Here is a 17,309-nt window from a genome sequence, read left to right on the forward strand (position 1 = left end):
TAAAAACACTAAATAGAGGTTTAAGATGCTAAAATATCTTTTTTTTTTCAAAAAAAAGGCAGTTAGACTATTTCTTGTGAACGGGGCTCCTCCTTCACTTCAACAGGTGATGAAGGAGGGAGTTGAGCTCCATTCCCCCGTCGGACTCTGGGGGTTGGCCTTTGACGCAAGGCTGCATTTAGCTTGGAGTCCTTAGGGGTTGATTGTAGAGCTACTGTCAGAAAAGAGACTTCATTTGGTGAATTGGAGGGGAAGACTCTGGGCTCCTCCACAGATGAACTGTCTGAGAGAGTCCCAACTCTTCCCCTCTTCTCTGAGGCTACAGGAGACTCAGAGGACAATTCCGATGCAAGTCTCTTTGTTTGCTGGGCATCGGGGAGGGGGGCATCCTCACTATTTTCAGGTGGTTGAAAATCTTCCATTTCTGAACTAGCTCCGCCCACTTCCTGCATCTCCCCATCCTCCTCTCCACTCTCCATTGATGGGGCTGTTGCAGGCCCCTCCCCCTCTCCCGCCTCACATGATCCCTCCTCTCCAATCACAGTATCTGGCGGGAGATTTGAATTTTCCTGCCCAGCCTCTTCAACCTGCTCTTTTTCTTTTTGTCCTCCATTTTGTTCATTGGCTTTTGCTGCCTTTAGTTTGTTGGCAAACGATTTGGGGCAAGCTCTGAAGAGATGATTTGTTTCTCCACAAAGGTTGCACTTCCTGCCATTGGTGCACTCCTCAAAAGTGTGCCCAATTTCTCTACACTTTCCGCAAAAGGTTTTTGTGCACGCTTCTACCAGGTGCCCATGCTCACCACACTTGCGGCAGAGCTTGGGCTGACCTTGGTAGTGGATGTAGCCCCTGTTTTCACCCAGAACTATCATTGACGGCAGATGTTTCAGGCCTTGGAAGCCCTGGGGGTCCTGCCATTGTTGAATGGGGACCCTCCAAGCGCAATTCCAGATGCCGTCCTCATCTCTCACTTTGGTAGCCTGGCCTTTAACAGTGCAGTATCTCCCCAGCCATATACAAATGTCTTCTGCATTCACTGTCTCATTAAACATTCTGACAATGACTGTTTTCAATGCATTATCAGTCAGTTTTTCAACAACAAATGCAGAAAACTGGGGTTTCACAGACTCAAATCTTGTCCAAAATTCTCTCAAGATAGCCGCAGACTGGAAGCTTACATCAAAACCTTTGTTTAATGGTAGGGTCAAAATACAATTCAAATCGTTTGCTGTGAATTTCAAAGCCTGTTGGATTAGCTTCCTGGAGAAATCTAGCCTTGACATCTCCAGGAGCTTTCCATCCTTTTCTTTAAACTTAAAACGGACGCTGTGGTGCCTCCGCATGTTGGCATGGGTGGCCGACATGGTGGAGGCACCACAAGCTAAAAGGATCTAAAATCAGTAAAAAACTTACAATGGACAAAAAAACAATGAACAATAAATAAGTAAATACAATTAAAAATATAAAAAAGGAAAAAAATCTAAAAACGTACTTACCTTTTCAAGTTTTGGCCTGGACAAGGTGTTGAATCCGGCAGAGCTCAGGTAAGAGATTCTCTGGGCCAATGAATTCCTATTTGTTTAAGATATGCAACTACAGAAAAGTTGCACAACTTTAAACAAGGAATGTAGACAATTTCCTCCCAAGAGCTGGTTTAACTCAGAGCCACAACAGGCAAGAATTTAACCATCAAAAAGAGGCGACCGCAGTCTTAGCCAAAAGGCCGAGAAGCGATGGGCCCAAAGTGTCTGGCGTTCCAGCCAGGCTCTTGGCACAAATCTCGCTGGTCGCGGTTGGCTGCTTTTGACATGAGCGGAGCAATGGCTGCTTTTCACCACCTCCGCCCACCTCCCCATTCCTGACCTCGACAGCTGTTTGACTTTTCACAAACTCAAAGGGCTCAGCCATACGGCAGAGCCTGCCAAAAATAGCTTAAACTCATTGGTGTTCCTCTCCACGGAAGTCTTTAGTAAAAGGCGAAAGACTTGTGCGTGATGAAGAGAAACCAGAGTCAGTACAGGCCTCTCCTCAAGAGCGGCCGAGGACCCCATTGGTCCCAGTCACCGCCCTCACGGTAGCCTTCTCTTAGCTTGCCAAATCCCCGCCCCCTCCCCATGTTGTCACGGGCTCTAGCCAATCGGGCTGTGGAGAAAAGTGTCTGGGCCTCAACATGCAATCCCCACAAATTTCTCAAGTTATCAGGCGCTTGCAGGCCCCCGGGGACCAAAATACAGGGAAAATGCGGGGTTGATTGGAGGCTAGCAGCCCTTCCAGGGCGCGTGAGGGATATCAGCTGTGGGGCAGGTTGACTCACCTTCCTCCAGCCACTGCCAGAGGGGCATTTGAAACTGTACGTTTGCGTCATTGTTTGCTTGCTTGCTTGCTTGCTTGCTTTTCCACACGGCCAGAGAAGGGTGCACCGTTCCCGGCGGCACTGCAATGCCAGGTCGATGCGTGGAGTGAACGGGGCAAGCCCCTTTTTCAGCTCCCAGTTCTAAAAATCCGTTTAATATGTTTGTCCTCGGGTAGAGGACATATCAGATATTAAACTGATAAGAACAGATACTACACTTGATCTTAGCCAAAAGGCCGAGAAGCGATGGGCCCAAAGTGTCTGGCGTTCCAGCCAGGCTCTTGGCACAAATCTCGCTGGTCGCGGTTGGCTGCTTTTGACATGAGCGGAGCAATGGCTGCTTTTCACCACCTCCGCCCACCTCCCCATTCCTGACCTCGACAGCTGTTTGACTTTTCACAAACTCAAAGGGCTCAGCCATACGGCAGAGCCTGCCAAAAATAGCTTAAACTCATTGGTGTTCCTCTCCACGGAAGTCTTTAGTAAAAGGCGAAAGACTTGTGCGTGATGAAGAGAAACCAGAGTCAGTACAGGCCTCTCCTCAAGAGCGGCCGAGGACCCCATTGGTCCCAGTCACCGCCCTCACGGTAGCCTTCTCTTAGCTTGCCAAATCCCCGCCCCCTCCCCATGTTGTCACGGGCTCTAGCCAATCGGGCTGTGGAGAAAAGTGTCTGGGCCTCAACATGCAATCCCCACAAATTTCTCAAGTTATCAGGCGCTTGCAGGCCCCCGGGGACCAAAATACAGGGAAAATGCGGGGTTGATTGGAGGCTAGCAGCCCTTCCAGGGCGCGTGAGGGATATCAGCTGTGGGGCAGGTTGACTCACCTTCCTCCAGCCACTGCCAGAGGGGCATTTGAAACTGTACGTTTGCGTCATTGCTTGCTTGTTTGCTTGCTTGCTTGCTTGCTTTTCCACACGGCCAGAGAAGGGTGCACCGTTCCCGGCGGCACTGCAATGCCAGGTCGATGCGTGGAGTGAACGGAGCAAGCCCCTTTTTCAGCTCCCAGTTCTAAAAATCCGTTTAATATGTTTGTCCTCGGGTAGAGGACATATCAGATATTAAACTGATAAGAACAGATACTACACTTGATCTTAGCCAAAAGGCCGAGAAGCGATGGGCCCAAAGTGTCTGGCGTTCCAGCCAGGCTCTTGGCACAAATCTCGCTGGTCGCGGTTGGCTGCTTTTGACATGAGCGGAGCAATGGCTGCTTTTCACCACCTCCGCCCACCTCCCCATTCCTGACCTCGACAGCTGTTTGACTTTTCACAAACTCAAAGGGCTCAGCCATACGGCAGAGCCTGCCAAAAATAGCTTAAACTCATTGGTGTTCCTCTCCACGGAAGTCTTTAGTAAAAGGCGAAAGACTTGTGCGTGATGAAGAGAAACCAGAGTCAGTACAGGCCTCTCCTCAAGAGCGGCCGAGGACCCCATTGGTCCCAGTCACCGCCCTCACGGTAGCCTTCTCTTAGCTTGCCAAATCCCCGCCCCCTCCCCATGTTGTCACGGGCTCTAGCCAATCGGGCTGTGGAGAAAAGTGTCTGGGCCTCAACATGCAATCCCCACAAATTTCTCAAGTTATCAGGCGCTTGCAGGCCCCCGGGGACCAAAATACAGGGAAAATGCGGGGTTGATTGGAGGCTAGCAGCCCTTCCAGGGCGCGTGAGGGATATCAGCTGTGGGGCAGGTTGACTCACCTTCCTCCAGCCACTGCCAGAGGGGCATTTGAAACTGTACGTTTGCGTCATTGTTTGCTTGCTTGCTTGCTTGCTTGCTTGCTTGCTTGCTTTTCCACACGGCCAGAGAAGGGTGCACCGTTCCCGGCGGCACTGCAATGCCAGGTCGATGCGTGGAGTGAACGGAGCAAGCCCCTTTTTCAGCTCCCAGTTCTAAAAATCCGTTTAATATGTTTGTCCTCGGGTAGAGGACATATCAGATATTAAACTGATAAGAACAGATTTTTTCTTTCGAAAAGATTTATTGACACTCATTTCAAGTTTTTTCAAAGAAGGTTTACATCTTGAGATACAAAGGGTACATTATAATCACAACAATATGATAAATAGTTGTAAAACCATTGTTTGTTTGTTTTTTTTTTTTTTTTAAACATTAAAAACAAATATTTCAAGGGGTTTTACATGTTGTCAAACATAAAATCCATCTCACAAATGAAAACCATGGAGTGTCCCAAATCTTTAAAAAGGGAGTGCATTGGTTTAAAACTTCTCTTCTTTCTAATTTTGTGCAGGAGCAGAATGAGTCCCTACCCAGGGTCACTCATTCCGCTCCCCCAAACATTTGGTCTCTCGGGATCCTGTCGTGGTGCTCAGAGGAGATCCTCACCCTGTTGCTCCTTCCCACCTGCCTCACCCGGAGAGCCAGGCCGCCGCTGCTTTGACCTTTTCATGTGTGGCTCCGGCTCCTTCGTCCGAATGGGCACAGAGGCGATGCTTCTTTGTGGCTGTGTCCTAGGCCTGCCGCCTACAGCCATCCGGATCACAGCCACGGGGGGGATCTGCATGTGCTTCCTTACCAGCAAGTTTCTGGAGGTCCATATGGCGTCTTTGATGGCGGCTAGGGTGAGCCACATCTGGGCAAAGTCATCGTTCTTCAGTGTTTTTTGGCTCACCCCATACAGCACCAGTTGTGCTGTAAGGACCTCCCTTGCTGGCAAGTACGGGAATTGCAAGGAGCCGGCCATTGCCCACTGGTCTACGGCAGCGCTGCACTCCCAGAGCAAATGCCTCACCGACTCTGGCGCGCCACAACCGGGTCGGGGGCAGGTTGAGCGTGTTGACATGCCCCGGGAGTGCATGACGGACCTGACTGGGAGAATCTCATGAGCCACCATCCATGACAGGTCCCGGAGTCTGTTTGGAAGAGCGGAATGGTTCACGTTGCGCCAAACTGTTGAGGGCTCGCCAAATGCGAGCCCGCGCACTGGACTCACTGGCTCCTGCTCCTGCACAACAGAGATCAGAGAACGGTGGTTGGTTAAAATATGCAGCTCCTCCTGCTCCAGTTTAAAATGCTTTAAAAACGTCGGGATAAAAGCATAGGCTGGTGGCAGGCTAAAAGACACGGGTACTTTAAGATCTGTAGGTAAAATCTTCAATCGTCTGAGGTACGATCCCATCCAGAAACGTGTCATGGCTGTAGTTTTGGGGTTTCCGGATGGGTCTGTGGCTTGTTTGAGGTGTAGTGCGGTGTATCGGCTTCCTAAAAACAAGTACAGGTCAGGCACTCCTTTTCCTCCTTTCTCTTTTGGCCTTTTCATGACCTCCCTCCTCAGTCTCTCCCACTTGGAGCCCCACAGGAAATAAAAGATGGCTCGCTCCAGATCTAAAAGCACTCTCCTAGGTGGGATAAAAACAGAACTGATGAGTAAAAGCAAAGGTAAAATCACCGCTTTGATGATTAAAACCTTTCCTTCAATAGTCAGTCCTCTAAGTCCCCAATATCCTAGTCTTTGTTTTACTTTCCCTACCACGTCTGGCCAATTTGTTGTTCCTTCTCCCTCCCTGTCAAATTTGATCCCCAGTATTTTTTGGTCAGTCTGGGTCACAGTCAAAGGGAGTCCTGTCATCTCAGTCGCTGTCCACGGTCCATAAAATTGGGCTTGGGTCTTGTTTTTGTTCAACTTTGACCCAGAAGCCTGTCCAAACCAGTCAGTCAAGTCCAGCGTCCTGTTGACGGATAAAAGGTCGGTGCATAAAATGTTCACGTCGTCCATGTATAAAATACACTTGGTGTCCAGTCCCCCGCTCCCCGGTACTCCCAACCCATTGATTCGTTGATCCCTTCTCAAGATCTGTGCCAGCGGTTCTATACATGTTATGTATAGGAGGGCAGATAACGGACAACCCTGACGGACACCGCAGTTAATATCGACTGCTTTTGTCAAATGCCCGTTAATCACAAATTTGCTGGTAATGTCCCGATACAGCAATCCCACCCAAGCTAGAAACCTTTCTGGGAACCCCATTTTTTGCAGTACCTTGAAAAGGTACTGGTGCGAGACCCGATCGAAGGCTTTCTCAAAATCTAAATTTAGGACTACTAGCCGGATGTTTCTGTCTCTCGCGTAACAGATGGTGTCTCGGATCAGTACCAGGCTGTCGGTGATCTTCCTCCCTGGGATGGCACAGCCTTGATCCGGGTGAATCACCCCCTTTAAAAACAAGGACATACGTGAGGCTAAAAGTTTGCTAAAAAGTTTACAATCAAGGTTTAAAAGTGCGATAGGTCTCCAGTTCATCAGGTCGGTCTTGTCTTTGTTTTTGTGCAGTAGAGTCACTATCCCTACTCTAAAACTGTCAGGAAGTCGGTCTAGGTGCTCAAAGTCTTTAAAAACATCGATCAAATCAGGTGCTAAAATGTCCCAAAAGGTCAAATAAAATTCCAAGGGAAGTCCATCCTGTCCTGGGGACTTCCCTTTTTTAAAACTTGACAAACATTTATTTAACTCTAGAATGGTAAAATCTTGGGTTAAAAGCACACTGTCTTTTACTTTTTTATCGATGGATTTTAAAACTTCATTCATGGTGTCTATTCTAATGGGCTTTTCTTTATACAATTCTACGTAAAAATTTTCCACAATCTGTTTAATTTCTTCGATATTCTCTGTTATGCACCCGTTTTCCTTTTTTAGTTTTAAAATGGTCCCCCCTTTACTAACAATTTTCTTAAAAAAATACCTGGTGCACTTCTCACCCTCCTCTATTTCCCGTTCCCTGCTCCTTAAAATGACACCCTTGCTTTTAATTTCAGCTAAAACCGACATCTCTGATTTGATTTCTCTAATTTCTTCATTAAAATCCATTCCATTTTGGTTGAGGTTAAAATAGCGCTGTAGTCGCTTCTGCAGTCCCATCATGCGTCTGTTCTCCTTGCCCTTTCTTTTTTTGCCTGCCTGTCTGAAAAAAGTCTGGGTCTTTCCCTTCACCATCTCCCACCAGTGTGCTCGTGTATCGTACATGTCTTGAAGGGTCTGCCACTCTCGGTACTGCTCCCTGTACTGCTGAACTAGATGTTGATCTTCAAGCAGGGAGCAGTTGAGTTTCCACAGACCACTTCCAAAAGTCACACCTGAAGAGAGTGAAAGGGTGCAGGAGAGCATCAGGTGGTCAGAAAAGAAAACAGGGGTCAATCTAGCATCGGTCGGCGGGCAGTCCCGTGTGAAAATAAAATCTATGCGAGAGGCTCTGGTGCCATCACCACTGAACCAGGTGAAGCCCTCCTCTCTGGGATGCATGGTTTTAAAACAGTCTTGTAGTTTAAAATCCCTGCATATGCCCTGTAATAAAACCGATGTTTTGTCAATTTTAAAATCTTCCCCTGTTCTTTTTCTATCTTTTCGACTTAAAATACAGTTAAAATCACCTCCTAAAACTAATGGCACTCTCCCTAGCATGTGGGACTGCAGGTCTTCTAAAAGGTCATACCTGTCATTTTTGTCGTTAAAGCCATAAATATTGAGAAGGTTAAAATCCTGTCCCATAAAGGTCAAGTGTGCTAAAAGTGCCCTACCGTCTCTCACCACAGTGCTACCCTTCACCAGAACCTGAGGGTTTTTTATTAAAATGGCCACTCCATCGTTCTTATTTTGGTTTGATCCGCTCCATATCGATGTCTGTGGCCACATCTCCTCCCACTGTCGGTAGTGTTTTAAAAACGGTATGCCACATTCCTGCATTAAAAACACATCTGACTTTGTAGATTTAAGAAAGGATAAAACACTCTGGGCTCTAACTCTCGACTTCACACTTCTCACATTGATGGTTGAGAAGGTGAGTGTCATGAGTATGATTAAAAACAACAGGTATGAAATTTTAAAAACACTAAATAGAGGTTTAAGATGCTAAAATATCTTTTTTTTTTTAAAAAAAAGGCAGTTAGACTATTTCTTGTGAACGGGGCTCCTCCTTCACTTCAACAGGTGATGAAGGAGGGAGTTGAGCTCCATTCCCCCGTCGGACTCTGGGGGTTGGCCTTTGACGCAAGGCTGCATTTAGCTTGGAGTCCTTAGGGGTTGATTGTAGAGCTACTGTCAGGAAAGAGACTTCATTTGGTGAATTGGAGGGGAAGACTCTGGGCTCCTCCACAGATGAACTGTCTGAGAGAGTCCCAACTCTTCCCCTCTTCTCTGAGGCTACAGGAGACTCAGAGGACAATTCCGATGCAAGTCTCTTTGTTTGCTGGGCATCGGGGAGGGGGGCATCCTCACTATTTTCAGGTGGTTGAAAATCTTCCATTTCTGAACTAGCTCCGCCCACTTCCTGCATCTCCCCATCCTCCTCTCCACTCTCCATTGATGGGGCTGTTGCAGGCCCCTCCCCCTCTCCCGCCTCACATGATCCCTCCTCTCCAATCACAGTATCTGGCGGGAGATTTGAATTTTCCTGCCCAGCCTCTTCAACCTGCTCTTTTTCTTTTTGTCCTCCATTTTGTTCATTGGCTTTTGCTGCCTTTAGTTTGTTGGCAAACGATTTGGGGCAAGCTCTGAAGAGATGATTTGTTTCTCCACAAAGGTTGCACTTCCTGCCATTGGTGCACTCCTCAAAAGTGTGCCCAATTTCTCTACACTTTCCGCAAAAGGTTTTTGTGCACGCTTCTACCAGGTGCCCATGCTCACCGCACTTGCGGCAGAGCTTGGGCTGACCTTGGTAGTGGATGTAGCCCCTGTTTTCACCCAGAACTATCATTGACGGCAGATGTTTCAGGCCTTGGAAGCCCTGGGGGTCCTGCCATTGTTGAATGGGGACCCTCCAAGCGCAATTCCAGATGCCGTCCTCATCTCTCACTTTGGTAGCCTGGCCTTTAACAGTGCAGTATCTCCCCAGCCATATACAAATGTCTTCTGCATTCACTGTCTCATTAAACATTCTGACAATGACTGTTTTCAATGCATTATCAGTCAGTTTTTCAACAACAAATGCAGAAAACTGGGGTTTCACAGACTCAAATCTTGTCCAAAATTCTCTCAAGATAGCCGCAGACTGGAAGCTTACATCAAAACCTTTATTTAATGGTAGGGTCAAAATACAATTCAAATCGTTTGCTGTGAATTTCAAAGCCTGTTGGATTAGCTTCCTGGAGAAATCTAGCCTTGACATCTCCAGGAGCTTTCCATCCTTTTCTTTAAACTTAAAACGGACGCTGTGGTGCCTCCGCATGTTGGCATGGGTGGCCGACATGGTGGAGGCACCACAAGCTAAAAGGATCTAAAATCAGTAAAAAACTTACAATGGACAAAAAAAAACAATGAACAATAAATAAGTAAATACAATTAAAAATATAAAAAGGAAAAAAATCTAAAAACGTACTTACCTTTTCAAGTTTTGGCCTGGACAAGGTGTTGAATCCGGCAGAGCGCAGGTAAGAGATTCTCTGGGCCAATGAATTCCTATTTGTTTAAGATATGCAACTACAGAAAAGTTGCACAACTTTAAACAAGGAATGTAGACAATTTCCTCCCAAGAGCTGGTTTAACTCAGAGCCACAACAGGCAAGAATTTAACCATCAAAAGGAGGCGACCGCAGTCTTAGCCAAAAGGCCGAGAAGCGATGGGCCCAAAGTGTCTGGCGTTCCAGCCAGGCTCTTGGCACAAATCTCGCTGGTCGCGGTTGGCTGCTTTTGACATGAGCGGAGCAATGGCTGCTTTTCACCACCTCCGCCCACCTCCCCATTCCTGACCTCGACAGCTGTTTGACTTTTCACAAACTCAAAGGGCTCAGCCATACGGCAGAGCCTGCCAAAAATAGCTTAAACTCATTGGTGTTCCTCTCCACGGAAGTCTTTAGTAAAAGGCGAAAGACTTGTGCGTGATGAAGAGAAACCAGAGTCAGTACAGGCCTCTCCTCAAGAGCGGCCGAGGACCCCATTGGTCCCAGTCACCGCCCTCACGGTAGCCTTCTCTTAGCTTGCCAAATCCCCGCCCCCTCCCCATGTTGTCACGGGCTCTAGCCAATCGGGCTGTGGAGAAAAGTGTCTGGGCCTCAACATGCAATCCCCACAAATTTCTCAAGTTATCAGGCGCTTGCAGGCCCCCGGGGACCAAAATACAGGGAAAATGCGGGGTTGATTGGAGGCTAGCAGCCCTTCCAGGGCGCGTGAGGGATATCAGCTGTGGGGCAGGTTGACTCACCTTCCTCCAGCCACTGCCAGAGGGGCATTTGAAACTGTACGTTTGCGTCATTGTTTGCTTGCTTGCTTGCTTGCTTGCTTTTCCACACGGCCAGAGAAGGGTGCACCGTTCCCGGCGGCACTGCAATGCCAGGTCGATGCGTGGAGTGAACGGAGCAAGCCCCTTTTTCAGCTCCCAGTTCTAAAAATCCGTTTAATATGTTTGTCCTCGGGTAGAGGACATATCAGATATTAAACTGATAAGAACAGATACTACACTTGATCTTAGCCAAAAGGCCGAGAAGCGATGGGCCCAAAGTGTCTGGCGTTCCAGCCAGGCTCTTGGCACAAATCTCGCTGGTCGCGGTTGGCTGCTTTTGACATGAGCGGAGCAATGGCTGCTTTTCACCACCTCCGCCCACCTCCCCATTCCTGACCTCGACAGCTGTTTGACTTTTCACAAACTCAAAGGGCTCAGCCATACGGCAGAGCCTGCCAAAAATAGCTTAAACTCATTGGTGTTCCTCTCCACGGAAGTCTTTAGTAAAAGGCGAAAGACTTGTGCGTGATGAAGAGAAACCAGAGTCAGTACAGGCCTCTCCTCAAGAGCGGCCGAGGACCCCATTGGTCCCAGTCACCGCCCTCACGGTAGCCTTCTCTTAGCTTGCCAAATCCCCGCCCCCTCCCCATGTTGTCACGGGCTCTAGCCAATCGGGCTGTGGAGAAAAGTGTCTGGGCCTCAACATGCAATCCCCACAAATTTCTCAAGTTATCAGGCGCTTGCAGGCCCCCGGGGACCAAAATACAGGGAAAATGCGGGGTTGATTGGAGGCTAGCAGCCCTTCCAGGGCGCGTGAGGGATATCAGCTGTGGGGCAGGTTGACTCACCTTCCTCCAGCCACTGCCAGAGGGGCATTTGAAACTGTACGTTTGCGTCATTGTTTGCTTGCTTGCTTGCTTGCTTTTCCACACGGCCAGAGAAGGGTGCACCGTTCCCGGCGGCACTGCAATGCCAGGTCGATGCGTGGAGTGAACGGAGCAAGCCCCTTTTTCAGCTCCCAGTTCTAAAAATCCGTTTAATATGTTTGTCCTCGGGTAGAGGACATATCAGATATTAAACTGATAAGAACAGATTTTTTTTTTTTTTTTTTTTATTTCAGTTCCTCACTCCAAAACAAATGTCACAAAACAAAGAAAACAGTTTACATATGAGGTCCAAAAATCCAAAACACAATTGACCCACTCCATCCATTTTGTTCAAACAAAACAAACCAAGCCAAACAAAAGTTTACCTTAAACATCCTACCCCCCCCCCCCCCCTATTTCAATCCCACAGACCAAAACCCCCCTTCCACCTCTCTAAAGCAGCATGCATTCCCCACTTCAGGATGTCCCTCTCAATTCTCCTCTTCAAGTCTGCTTTTACTCTGCTCACCACCCCATCCACTCTACTGCATCTGTTGTTCTTAATTAGGTCCTGTCTAGCCACCCACAAGCCTCTCTTTACCATGCTAATTACTAGCCAAACAGCTAATTTTGCCCAACCCAGTCCTGTTCCCACCCCCCTCTCAACCATTTCCCATGATAGTTGGAACCCAAAGACTCCCTTCCGTAGCCACAGCTCCACCCTTTCCCATACTACCCTAGAAAAGGGACAGTCCCACATTACATGCCTAATTGTCTCCTCTACCGAGCACCCAATCCTAGGACACACCGGAGACCTTGCCAACCCATGCCGGTACATGATGTCTTGTACTGGCAAACACTTATGGAGGCACAACCAGTTCAGGTCCTTAAGGCCATTATCAAGCCCATGAGGCTGAATCCCCCTCCAAACACTTGGCAATATTCCTGGGACCGGAGGTGCAATGACCCTTTGCTTAACCTCTTTGTAGAGGGCCCTGTGATTAAGTTGCAGGGCTGGTGCAGAAGCCTCCGGGTGCGCCCGCAGCCACCTGGCTGCATGGCGGTAGTGCCATGGTTGCTGCTCTACCCGGGGAGCCAAGTTGTCCCAAACCAAAAGCTGCCTTGCTTGGTAGGCAAAAAAGAGGCGCAAAAAATAGCCAGAGGGGTGAACCACTGGGCCAGCTAATTCCCTACACATAAAAGAAACGAAAATGCAGTCCAACTTCAGTGGCAGATGTGGCACATCTCTCCCCCCTTCCTCAACCCCTGCCAACATGCGGGCCCTCGCAACATACTCATATCTCCCCCCCCAAATAAAACCAAATACGTGACGCATGAGAGGCCTCCTCATACTGACTGGTAGTGGATATATGTAAGCCAGGTACAGGAGAGAAGGCAAAACATCCACCTTGAGAACAAGTACCTTCCCTACAAACGTCAGGCACCTACTCTTCCAGAGAGAAATCTTCCTCTGGACCGCCTCCAGACGCCTCGTCCAGTTCACTGTGGCACCATGAGGCGACTCAAAACTTACCCCTAGGACCTTCAGAGGCCCAGAGCAGAGAGACAGACCCCCTGGTACATCCGTCCTTTCTCTCCACCTCCCAAAGAACTTAACCGAGGACTTTGCACAATTAAGGCTTGATCCAGCCACCCGGCTGAAGTCACTAAAAATCTGCAATGAACGGATAAGGCACTCATCCCTGTCCAGCAGCAATGTAGTGTCATCAGCATACTGAGACAGCTTGACTCGCAGACCCCCACTGCCAGGCACAAAAAAACCTCTCACTCCAGGATCAGCCCGAATGGCAGCTGCCAATGGCTCCATGTAAAGCACATAGAGCAGCGGTGAGAGCGGGCAACCCTGTCTCACCCCAGAGTACAAACTAAAAGCCTCCCCCAGGTGCCCATTAACCAAAACCCTGCTCCCCGCACCCCTATACAATGTGCGCAGCCACCCTACAAAAACCTGACCGAAACCTAGCCTTTCCAGTACACTAAACATAAAACCCCAATGTACTCTGTCAAAGGCCTTTGCTTGATCAAGACCGACCAGCATAAGCGGCAGATGCCTATCCTCAGCCCAAGCCACAGCATCCCGTAAGAGTTGCAGGTTCCATCTTACTGAGCGCCCTGGCACTGCACATGTCTGGTCCACATGGACCACATGTGGCAGGGCCACGCTTAACCGGTCTGCCAGAACCTTAGCCAGGAGCTTATAGTCTACGCACAGCATGGACAGCGGTCGCCAGTTATCCATATCAGCGCGATCCCCTTTCTTAAACAGAAGGGAGATAACTCCAGTCGCCATAGACCTCCCCATTTTCCCCGTACAGAGCACCTCAGTCAACACCTCCAACAATACTGGCCCAAGTATGTCCCAAAACTTAACATAGAACTCTACCGGCAACCCATCAATGCCTGGCACCTTGCGCCTGTTCATCCTACAGAGAGCACCTTCAAGCTCTTTGAGGGTCAGTGGGGCCTCCAAAGCCCGCACTATGTTCCCTGGCACCTGCTGGTTCAGCAAATCCAGGAACACCCCTCCCCCTCCTATGTCTACCGCTCGCTCCGTGAAAACATCACGGAAATGATCTGTAGCGACACACACCATCTCGCAGGTGTCCACCACAACCCTGCCCTGTTTATTCCTAACTCCTGACACCAGCTGCTTCGCCCTATCAGCCCGTATGGAGCCAAAAAAAGCAGCCGAACATGTCTCTGACTGTTCAATGAACTGCAGACGTGACCGCACCAGGTATGCGCGGGCCCTACCCTCAAAAATATGTCTCAGACTTGCTTTCAAGGATGCGCAAACTTGATGGTCTACAGCACCTTTACAGTTACCCCTAGCATACTCGAGTTCAAGGCGGTGCTGGAGATGGACCACCTCCCTCTTTGCCATTCCAGCCTTTCTCTGACAATAACTTAAACAAAATATCTTCATCCTCTCCTTAGCCACCTCCCACCACTCTAACAACCCCTGGCACAGCGGTTTGAGTCCCATAAGACCCTTAAAAAACCAAAGAAACTGTTGACTAAACAAGTCCTCCTCCAGCACACTAATATTTAAGCGCCAAAACCCAGGCCCGAAGACTGGCAAATCCAAACTCACCGTAAACAGCAAACCATCATGATCCGAAAAGCAAACCGGGAGCACCCTTCCTGCAACCAACTTCAAGGTCTTAACAAAAAATACATAATCTAAACGCTTAAAGATCCCCTGCGAATTACGCCAAGTGGGACCATCCATGAGTGGCCTGACCACCCTCGCCCCATCGACCAAACCAAAACTATTCAAAAGATTAGAAATGTACAGGTCGCTGGCATCACCCCCCTTTCCTAACTCTACATTAAAATCACCCCCTATGATGACCTGCCTGTTGGTGACAAGGTGCGGCTCCAGCATCCCAAACATTTCTTTCCGCTCTGCTGAGGATTGTGGTCCATAGACCACAATGATTCTCAGCGTGTTTGTTCCCCAGGAGATGTCCGCACCCATTATTCTCCCCTGGACAATAACAAAAACACCCTCCACTTTAATCTCCTTAAAACCAAACAAAATCCCAACTCCTGTAGAGTGAACACCCCCTATGCTCCAGACTGAGTCCCCTCTGGTCCATTCCCTTCTAAAACACCCAACATCCCCCATATCCCGTAAGTGGACTTCCTGCAACAAACAAAAAGCTACACGCAAAGAGCTAACAAATTCGAAAACGATCCTTCTTTTAACAGTGTTCCTCATTCCCCTCACATTCAGAGAAAGAACATCAAAGGAGAACATTTTAAATTACAGATGCTTACACTCAAACAAAAACAAAAAGAAAACAAAACAGTCCCCCCCCCTACTGTGAATACAGATCATCTCCTTCACTATCCATCTGGTCCGCCCAGGAAAAGGGAACAGCATTTGGTGAGGATGAAGGCCTTTTTGGTCCCTCGTATGCGTCCTCACTCAAAGGAGACGACAATAGGAGCAAACCGGGAGAAAGCTCAAAATCAAGCTCCAACCCAGCTGGTGGCTCCTCACCCAAAACCCCTGAGACATGCTCCAACCCCTGACCTGTATCTATTGCATCCCGCCCCCGGGCCCCTCCTCTAACCGTTTCCCCCCCCTGTTGTATTCCATCAGCCCTACCCACATCAACCCCCACCTCTGCGGCCTGCCCCCTCCCCTCTCCCTCCCTCTCCCTCTTTGACCTTTTACTCTTCACCACCTGCTCACACTCCCCCTTTTCAATCGAGAGACCCTCCTCCAACACCTTCAAACCTCTTCGTGCTCCTTGCTTTGGCTCGGTGGGAGCGGCACCAGTGGGGACCGCGTCCGTAATCCCCGAGGGCACCTGGTCCACACTGACTTCTCCAGCAACACTGGCAAGTCCCTGCACCTTGGATACAGAGTCCACTCTACTCCCAGAAGGGCCTGGAAGCTGATCCGCTTGCTGTGGATCAATTGACGTATTGCCCATTGGCACGAAAGTCCCTCCAAAGTCTTGAGCCTTACCCTGCCCTCCAGTGGCCCCAGCTACTTCTGCAAAGGTTCTCCTACGGCCAGGACAGCTCCGATAGAGGTGATCAAGTCCACCACATCCATGACAGGCCTTCAGTGCAGTGCAGTCTTTAGCCTCGTGTCCCCCCTGACCACAGAAACGGCAGCAGACCCCAGTGCATCCTGCCTCCGTGTGGCCAGACTGCCTACACTGCCGACAGAAAGACGGTTGCCTCGAATAGAACAAATAGCCACGGTCCCCACCGAGACTAAAAAAGGCGGGTGGATGTCTGAGACCACCAGGCCCTTCTGGCTCAGGCTTGAGCAACACCTGGAACTGCCGTCTGCCAGTCCAAAACCCCATTGGATCATTAACATATCTTGCTGCTGACACCACTTCTCCATACCGGCCCAGGAAATCAGCCAAGGCAAGATCAGTCACAAACGGGTTAAACATGTGAACTGTGATCTGCCTGAAATTAGGTCTGTCCAAACTCAAAATCTTGTAGCAGGCAAGGGGCCTTACCCCAGCTCCAGCCGAACAATTTTCAGACACCTTTCTGTACACCTCCTCATTCCTCAGGGTGACATCAAAAGCTTTTTCCTGTTGGTTCCATTGAATGCACAAGACATCCTCCACCGTCAAAAGAAGCTGGCCCATGATGACCCTCTTGCAGAACCACGATCTTGAAACAGCATCTTCTTCTGTCACGATTGCCTGGAAACGAAGCGTGAACCTCAACCCAACCTTAGGGATAACCTGCACAGGAGAGGCCATACTGGCCATCGCTTCCATAGAAGTGTCGCCCAGATCAAAAAAGAAAAATCTCTCCACGAATACTACACTTGATCTTAGCCAAAAGGCCGAGAAGCGATGGGCCCAAAGTGTCTGGCGTTCCAGCCAGGCTCTTGGCACAAATCTCGCTGGTCGCGGTTGGCTGCTTTTGACATGAGCGGAGCAATGGCTGCTTTTCACCACCTCCGCCCACCTCCCCATTCCTGACCTCGACAGCTGTTTGACTTTTCACAAACTCAAAGGGCTCAGCCATACGGCAGAGCCTGCCAAAAATAGCTTAAACTCATTGGTGTTCCTCTCCACGGAAGTCTTTAGTAAAAGGCGAAAGACTTGTGCGTGATGAAGAGAAACCAGAGTCAGTACAGGCCTCTCCTCAAGAGCGGCCGAGGACCCCATTGGTCCCAGTCACCGCCCTCACGGTAGCCTTCTCTTAGCTTGCCAAATCCCCGCCCCCTCCCCATGTTGTCACGGGCTCTAGCCAATCGGGCTGTGGAGAAAAGTGTCTGGGCCTCAACATGCAATCCCCACAAATTTCTCAAGTTATCAGGCGCTTGCAGGCCCCCGGGGACCAAAATACAGGGAAAATGCGGGGTTGATTGGAGGCTAGCAGCCCTTCCAGGGCGCGTGAGGGATATCAGCT

The 17,309-nt window shown here is 49.3% G+C and overlaps 9 non-coding genes and 3 pseudogenes across 9 annotated transcripts; all 12 read right to left on the reverse strand.

Moving 5' to 3' along the window:
* Positions 1 to 1,899: 1,899 nt before the first annotated feature.
* LOC139618936 (U5 spliceosomal RNA) lies at positions 1,900 to 2,014 on the reverse strand. Its single transcript, XR_011689941.1, has one exon. It is a non-coding gene; the product is annotated as a U5 spliceosomal RNA (small nuclear RNA).
* A 395-nt stretch (positions 2,015 to 2,409) lies between these two features.
* LOC139619832 (U2 spliceosomal RNA) lies at positions 2,410 to 2,601 on the reverse strand. The gene has a single exon (XR_011690677.1). It is a non-coding gene; the product is annotated as a U2 spliceosomal RNA (small nuclear RNA).
* A 164-nt stretch (positions 2,602 to 2,765) lies between these two features.
* LOC139618937 (U5 spliceosomal RNA) lies at positions 2,766 to 2,880 on the reverse strand. Its single transcript, XR_011689942.1, has one exon. It is a non-coding gene; the product is annotated as a U5 spliceosomal RNA (small nuclear RNA).
* Positions 2,881 to 3,279: 399 nt separating this feature from the next.
* LOC139619446 (U2 spliceosomal RNA) lies at positions 3,280 to 3,471 on the reverse strand. The gene has a single exon (XR_011690441.1). It is a non-coding gene; the product is annotated as a U2 spliceosomal RNA (small nuclear RNA).
* Positions 3,472 to 3,635: 164 nt separating this feature from the next.
* Positions 3,636 to 3,750, reverse strand: LOC139618938 (U5 spliceosomal RNA). The gene has a single exon (XR_011689943.1). It is a non-coding gene; the product is annotated as a U5 spliceosomal RNA (small nuclear RNA).
* Positions 3,751 to 4,157: 407 nt separating this feature from the next.
* Positions 4,158 to 4,332, reverse strand: LOC139619787 (U2 spliceosomal RNA; annotated as a pseudogene).
* Positions 4,333 to 10,085: 5,753 nt separating this feature from the next.
* On the reverse strand, positions 10,086 to 10,200 carry LOC139618939 (U5 spliceosomal RNA). Its single transcript, XR_011689944.1, has one exon. It is a non-coding gene; the product is annotated as a U5 spliceosomal RNA (small nuclear RNA).
* A 395-nt stretch (positions 10,201 to 10,595) lies between these two features.
* On the reverse strand, positions 10,596 to 10,787 carry LOC139619447 (U2 spliceosomal RNA). The gene has a single exon (XR_011690442.1). It is a non-coding gene; the product is annotated as a U2 spliceosomal RNA (small nuclear RNA).
* A 164-nt stretch (positions 10,788 to 10,951) lies between these two features.
* LOC139618941 (U5 spliceosomal RNA) lies at positions 10,952 to 11,066 on the reverse strand. The gene has a single exon (XR_011689946.1). It is a non-coding gene; the product is annotated as a U5 spliceosomal RNA (small nuclear RNA).
* Positions 11,067 to 11,457: 391 nt separating this feature from the next.
* On the reverse strand, positions 11,458 to 11,660 carry LOC139619833 (U2 spliceosomal RNA; annotated as a pseudogene).
* A 5,010-nt stretch (positions 11,661 to 16,670) lies between these two features.
* On the reverse strand, positions 16,671 to 16,749 carry LOC139618757 (U2 spliceosomal RNA; annotated as a pseudogene).
* Positions 16,750 to 16,913: 164 nt separating this feature from the next.
* Positions 16,914 to 17,028, reverse strand: LOC139618942 (U5 spliceosomal RNA). Its single transcript, XR_011689947.1, has one exon. It is a non-coding gene; the product is annotated as a U5 spliceosomal RNA (small nuclear RNA).
* Positions 17,029 to 17,309: the final 281 nt, after the last annotated feature.

Source organism: Trachinotus anak, unplaced genomic scaffold, assembly GCF_046630095.1.
Source record: "Trachinotus anak isolate AG129_WGS33_773 ecotype Australia unplaced genomic scaffold, CSIRO_AGI_Tana_v1 ptg000003l, whole genome shotgun sequence".
In the NCBI taxonomy this organism is placed as follows: Eukaryota; Metazoa; Chordata; class Actinopteri; order Carangiformes; family Carangidae; genus Trachinotus; species Trachinotus anak.